The sequence below is a fragment of the Salvelinus namaycush genome, chromosome 34, assembly GCF_016432855.1.
Source record: "Salvelinus namaycush isolate Seneca chromosome 34, SaNama_1.0, whole genome shotgun sequence".
Lineage (NCBI taxonomy): Eukaryota > Metazoa > Chordata > Actinopteri > Salmoniformes > Salmonidae > Salvelinus > Salvelinus namaycush.
The window spans coordinates 37,363,537-37,370,623 of record NC_052340.1 but is presented as its reverse complement, the minus strand read 5'-3'; positions in this window follow the sequence as shown (position 1 = coordinate 37,370,623).

Genomic DNA, 7,087 nt, shown 5'->3' with positions numbered 1-7,087 from the left:
TGTGTTTATATCGTTCTACGATCCGCTTGACTGTTTTCACTTACGTTACCCCATACTCCTAATTAGCTAGCTAGATAAAGGGTTAGCGTTGTCGCTTGCATAACCGGCTTGCTAGCTAGTTTAATTCCTACCTTGCTTGCCATGGCATTGGCAATTAGATAGCTAGCTAATCAAGCAAACCAGACGACATGTTTGATATGATGTAGCTAGCTAGATAGCTATCTTTCAATACGACCTGGCCAGCTAAAATTAGCTCACATTAGCTCACATTAGCTAGCTAGCTTGTTTCAACTATGATTTTCTAGCTAACGTTATGTAGCTAGCAATCGAGGGCTGACTGTTCTCATAAAAGTTAATTTTGCAGTGCAAGGATCAGCTATGGTGGTAATTCGTGTCATGACTGACTACTGCTTGTCCATGTGCTAGCTACCAGCAACAAGCCCAGACGAGCTAGCTAAATGTTGTGTCAGCATCCAGCAGTGACCAGCTGATGGTTGCATAGTAACGGCGTCACCAGCCTCCATTCTAATCAAGCTTGCACTAGTTGTGAAACTGGGCTGCGGTGGCCCAGGTTTCCCTCGAACCAGCTCGAATTTGGCCCTAATTTTAAGTGACAGTGGAAACTGAGCTTTATGCTGCTACATACACACACCTGTCCTGCATCTGACGGTAACTATTACATAAAAAAATCTAACACACACACACACACACACACACACACACACACACACACACACACACACACACACACACACACACACACACACACACACACACACACACACACACACACACACACACACACACACACACACACACACACACACACACACCTCTGCTGGAAATCTCTCCTAAATTTGCAGACACACACATGCATCCTGCTGTGACTCCCTCTAGCAAACACACAAACACACATACAGACATCCACACACCATTTACATTTACATTTAAGTCATTTAGCAGACACTCTTATCCAGAGCAACTTACAAATTGGAAAGTTCATACATATTCATCCTGGTCCCACCGTGGGAATTGAACCCTGGTTCCCCCGTGGGAATTGAACCCACAACCCTGGCGTTGCAAGCGCCATGCTCTACCAACTGAGCCACACGGGACCACCACACACACACACTCACACACCACACACACCCAACCCCTATCACTCTGAATCCCCAAACCCACTAAACTTCTCCCCTTTTCTCATTCGCTATCTCAGATAATCTGGTCACAGGTAAACTTTTTCCTTCCCCTATCCCTGTTCCAGCTTCCCATCGTTGGATTAAATATGTTATGTGTGTGTCTGGTTGTGTGTGTTTGTGTTTGTGTCTGGTTGTTTATTTGTGTGTGTGTGTGTGTGTGTGTGTGTGTGTGTGTGCGTGCGTGCGTGCGTGCGTGTGTGCGTGCGTGCGTGTGTGCGTGTGCGTGTGCGTGTAGTAAGGCACAGGGAACCATCACGGCCCGCATCAGTGATAGGAGGACACAGGAACTACCCGATAAGAGCACGCAGATCTGTGACAGCGATTCTGACGACAAATTACCAACAACTACTCACAGCCAAGCAAGAGCTGTAGAGGAGAGCCCTGCAGGTGTGTGTGTGTGTGTGTGTGTGTGTGTGTGTGTGTGTGTGTGTGTGTGTGTGTGTGTGTGTGTGTGTGTGTGTGTGTGTGTGTGTGTGTGTGTGTGTGTGTGTGTGTGTGTGTGTGTGTGTTTTGTGTTGAGTTTGTGTTGAGCCCTAAGGCAACAGAAGATGGTATTCAAACTGAACTTGTTACAGTGCATTGGCAATTATTTTTACCTCAACGGTCAGGTCATGGTGTGTAAGTGTCTGTGTACTGATTGTAATACCAGTGGACAAAACTGGACATAACAGTGGAGTTTGGGCTTGACTCACACAGGAGTTTGGCTGACCTGGTTTAGCCAGTGTGCATGTATTTGTGTGTATGTGTGTGTGTGTGTGTGTGTGTGTGTGTGTGTGTGTGTGTGTGTGTGTGTGTGTGTGTGTGTGTGTGTGTGTGTACATGCCTACATTCCAGTGTCTGTCTCTATTCATATATGAGCACAGCGCACGAAGGAGAACAGAACAGCACCACAGAAAAACATTATCTAAGGAGAAGACCCACTTACTGCCAGAGCTAAATAGCTCCTCATTAGCGTCTCATTAAAGGCTAATTCGCTGTATTTGTCTGTGGTAAACATCAGCCATATCTGTCTACTCCCTCTTCTTCTCCCTGAGACTTTGGTCAGAACAACCCACAACACAGCTGACATCGCAGCAGCCTAGCACAGATCTGTCTCCATAATGTACACCTACCGGGGAGGGATGTGGCCTGGCTTTTTGTGGGAAGATTAAGTGAATTCTCAGGCTCATTGTGCAGCGACAATCCCAGGAGCTGGAGACTTTCCTCTGCCTGTTTTTACGGCTGACGTGCTGACAAAGCCGGGCGAGCGGTGACCGAGACAGGGAAAAATACACACAAACAATGACAAATGGACACACACACACACACAGACACAAACACACAGTGTGATAATAGACAAACACACAGAGACAACCGCAACTCACTGCAGGCAGAGAACGCATTCCACCACAGGAATCAACATTACACACACACACACACACACACACAGAGAAAGAGAGAGAGAGACAGCGAGAGAGGGAGGCAGGCCAAACGCGTCCTTGGTGAAAGCACTGCCAAAAACCTGTTCTGATAAAATACTCTCGGATTGTTCTCCCTGTCCTTCTGTGATAATTATAACATTCTCTATTTGGAGCGCACTGTGTGGGAAGACTGGAACAAACAGGAGAGAAAGAAAGAGAGAAGGAGAGACAGGAGGGAAAGAGAGAGAGGGAAGAGGAGGGAGGTGAGAGAGAGGAGGGAGAGAGAGAGAGATGCACTCGTCCTGAACATCAGCACCACAGGTAACTTCCACAAAGCTGTCAACAATACATTTTTCTAAAACAACCCTGAATCCGTAATATGCCTTAGAGAGGCATAGCTCCACATAACTAAACTGCAGAGGGACTGATTTGATCATTCAAATCAATACAAAAATAGTCAACTTGTGTACTGTAGGATGTACATTTACCAAGTGTAGATGTAAAAGATGACTCAGCTATAGGCCTGCACATACTACTGACTAATCCTTCAGGCTATCTGCCCTGTGAGAAGATTGAGACACAATACAGCTTGCTGAGGTGTGTGTGTGTGTGTGTGTGTGTGTGTGTGTGGGAGGAGGGTATGTGTGTGTGTGTGTGTGTGTGTGTGTGTGTGTGTGTGTGTGTGTGTGTGTGTGTGTGTGTGTGTGTGTGTGTGTGTGTGTGTGTGTGTGTGTGTGTGTGTGTGTGTGTGTGTGTGTGTGTGTGTGTGTGTGTGGGAGGAGGGCGTGACAGACACCGTAGGGAAAAGATCTGGTAAAAAAACATGCAATAAAGAAACACTGTCACCTGATATGTGATTTCCCAATAAAGTCACCGGAAATCTCAGCCCCCTCACCCCTCACACACAATGGATCAGTGTCCCTCCTCCACCTGTATTCCCCATCAGAGACTAGCTGGATCTGTTCTCTCCAGGGACCCAACCTCATATACTGTACCTCATACCTACCTATCATTGATCTGACACACACATCTGACTCCATCAGGTGCCTACTATTTGTCAAGTCAACTACCATATTACCACGACTCAGCTAGGAAGGAGTGCCTTCTTCGTCATCACCATCACCATCACCATCATTGTCTATGCCCTTCATACTGTAAGTCATCCAATCTCTGCACGGATCAATACAGCCTACTGGCCGTCTCAGTTGATCCAGTCCATCTCTCCTTCAACTCAAACTAGTGACCCCCCCCCCCACCCGTATCTCTCCACCCCCTCCTCTCACCTACACTCACACCAAGCCCTCGTTCTGCCCTGCTGCCCCCATGACCCTCCACTGGCCCATGACCCTCCACTGGCCCATGACCCTCCACTGGCCCATGACCCTCCACTGGCCCATGACCCTCCACTGGCCCATGACCCTCCACTGGCCCATGACCCTCCACTGGCCCATGACCCTTAACTGGCCCATGACCCTTAACTGGCCCATGACCCTTAACTGGCCCATGACCCTCCACTGGCCCATGACCCTCCACTGGCCCATGACCCTCCACTGGCCCATGACCCTCCACTGGCCCATGACCCTCCACTGGCCCATGACCCTCCACTGGCCCATGACCCTCCACTGGCCCATGACCCTTAACTGGCCCATGACCCTTAACTGGCCCATGACCCTCCACTGGCCCATGACCCTCCACTGGCCCATGACCCTCCACTGGCCCATGACCCTCCACTGGCCCATGACCCTTAACTGGCCCATGACCCTTAACTGGCCCATGACCCTTAACTGGCCCATGACCCTTAACTGGCCCATGACCCTTAACTGGCCCATGACCCTTAACTGGCCCATGACCATTAACTGGCCCATGACCATTAACTGGCCCATGACCATTAACTGGCCCATGACCCTTAACTGGCCCATGACCCTTAACTGGCCCATGACCCTTAACTGGCCCATGACCCTTAACTGGCCCATGACCCTTAACTGGCCCATGACCATTAACTGGCCCATGACCCTTAACTGGCCCTGCTCTTAATTATAATGATAATGCTGTTTCTAGAGCCCTATACTTCTTTCTCTCTCACATGTTCTCTCATTCTCTCTGTCTCTCCCTCTCTCTGTTTTTCTGTTTCTCTCTCTCTGCCTCTCCCTCTCTCTGTTTTTCTGTTTCTCTCTCTCTGTCTCTCCCTCTCTCTGTTTTTCTGTTTCTCTCTCTCTGTCTCTCCCTCTCTCTGTTTTTCTGTTTCTCTCTCTCTGTCTCTCCCTCTCTCTGTTTTTCTGTTTCTCTCTCTCTGCCTCTCCCTCTCTCTGTTCTCTCTCTCTCTGCCTCTCCCTCTCTCTCTCTGCCTCTCTCTCTCTCTCTCTCTCTCTCTCTCTCTCTCTCTCTCTCTCTCTCTCTCTCTCTCTCTCTCTCTCTCTCTCTCTCTCTCTCTCTCTCTCTCTCTCTCTCTCTCTCTCTCTCTCTCTCTCTCTCTCTCTCTCTCTCTCTCTCTCTCTCTCTCTCTCTCTCTCTCTCTCTCTCTCTCTCTCTCTCTCTCTCTCTCTCTCTCTCTCTCTCTCCCTTCTCCTGTCCCTCAGCTCCTCTGCCCTTTCGCTCACCCAAGTTAATATTTAACAGCTCCTTTTCCTTGGTTGATGTGTCAGGACTAGCTGAAACTAATTCCTCACGTTTCAACTGTCTGTGAACTGCTGGGGGAAACGGAAGTTTCTTTGAATATACTGTATCCTTGAAAACCAGAAATGCCCACTTTCTGCCAACGCCGCTAAGGGTGGTCCTGCACTAACAACGGTTAGCCTAGCTTGTTTATGGCAATGCTGTGGGTTGTTGTTCTGAGGTAATGCTAGATGCTAGTTAGCACTAAGCTACTAGTCAACGTATGCTACAAGTTATGGAGTATATTGCTTTGGAGAGGAGAAATATCGTTCACATTTTTAGCAAAAACACTTAGCAGTTTGGCTAGCCGCAGTAGTGGCAGTTGGCATACTAGCATCCGTCCTATTCACTTCACTGAGTGATTCTCCAGTGCCCAGTGTATTGAGCACAGCCAGAGGGGATATCTGAGATGCCTCCCATTCAAACCCCCATTCATTAATCCTAAAGCCCTCAACCCCTCCAACACTAGAGAGAGAGAGAAAGTTTGGGAAGCAGGAAATGCATTACACAATAGGCTTACATAGGATATCTGTTATCACCTACACAAGCCCAGACAGAGAACTTTACACACACACACACAACTCAAAGAATATCATGCACTTACACACGCACACACAAACACACACACAGACACACACACATCGATAGAAACAATAACAAATTCAAAAACATGTTCACACATCGATTATAACACACACATCGATAGAAACAATCACACACACACACACACACAGCGGTCTGGTAAGTGCTTTGACTCATACTGTCCTCCCCTGGAGCGCAGTTGCCATAGGAGGGAAAGCAAAGCAATGTGTTAGAGATAGAGATAGAGATATTCAGCATCAGAGACAACACAGGAGACAAACCTGGCTGACACTCAAGAAAAAGCACAAAAAATGTAAAATCGCTCTGGATAAGAGAGTCTGATAAATGACTAAAGTGTCAATTTTTTTTATTAAAATCATTATGGGAAAGACTGTTTGGACAGAGACCGAGAGGAGGGAGAGGGAAAAGAGATGGAAAGATGAAGGAAGAGAGAGAGAGAACGAGAGAGAGAGAGAGAGAGAGAGAGAGAGAGAGAGAGAGAGAGATACAGAGAGAGAGAGAGAGAGACAGAGAGACAGAGAGAGATACAGATAGAGAGAGAGAGACAGAGAGACAGAGAGAGACAGATAGAGAGAGAGATACAGATAGAGAGAGAGAGAGAGAGAGAGAGAGAGAGAGAGAGAGAGAGAGAGAGAGGCTGACTGAACCTCAGGCAGCAGCCACATAGCAAGATAATCTGAGCCATACTACACACACAGCACACTCAGTTTAATCTCATTACCCACCCACACAACACACACACACACACACACACACACACACACACACACACACACACACACACACACACACACACACACACACACACACACACCCACACCCACACCCACACCCACACCCACTGACAGGGTCGCATGCAGGAACCTTGGGGAGTGTGTCAGAGTCTCTGCCATGGCGGAGAAAACAGATCCCAAGAAGAGAGATGAGAAAGAATGAGACAGGAAAATAATTAAAGAATGAAACAGGAGAGGGAAAGAATTCCTAACAGCTGCCAGAGAGAGAAAGAGAGCGGGAGGGGGGGGGGGGGGGGGGGGTAGAGGGAGGGAGGGAGGTGGGCAGTACAGAGAGAGGAAGAGAGAGGGAGGGAAGGCGCCATACAAAGACAGGGAGAGAGGAGGGTAGGTGGTGAGGGGGGATGGTTGAGGGCACAGAAAGGTGGGGCAAGAGGGAGCAAGATGAAGGGAGAGAGATGTGCTGGCTTGCAGGGAGAGAGAGAGAGAGGGGGGTGGGGGA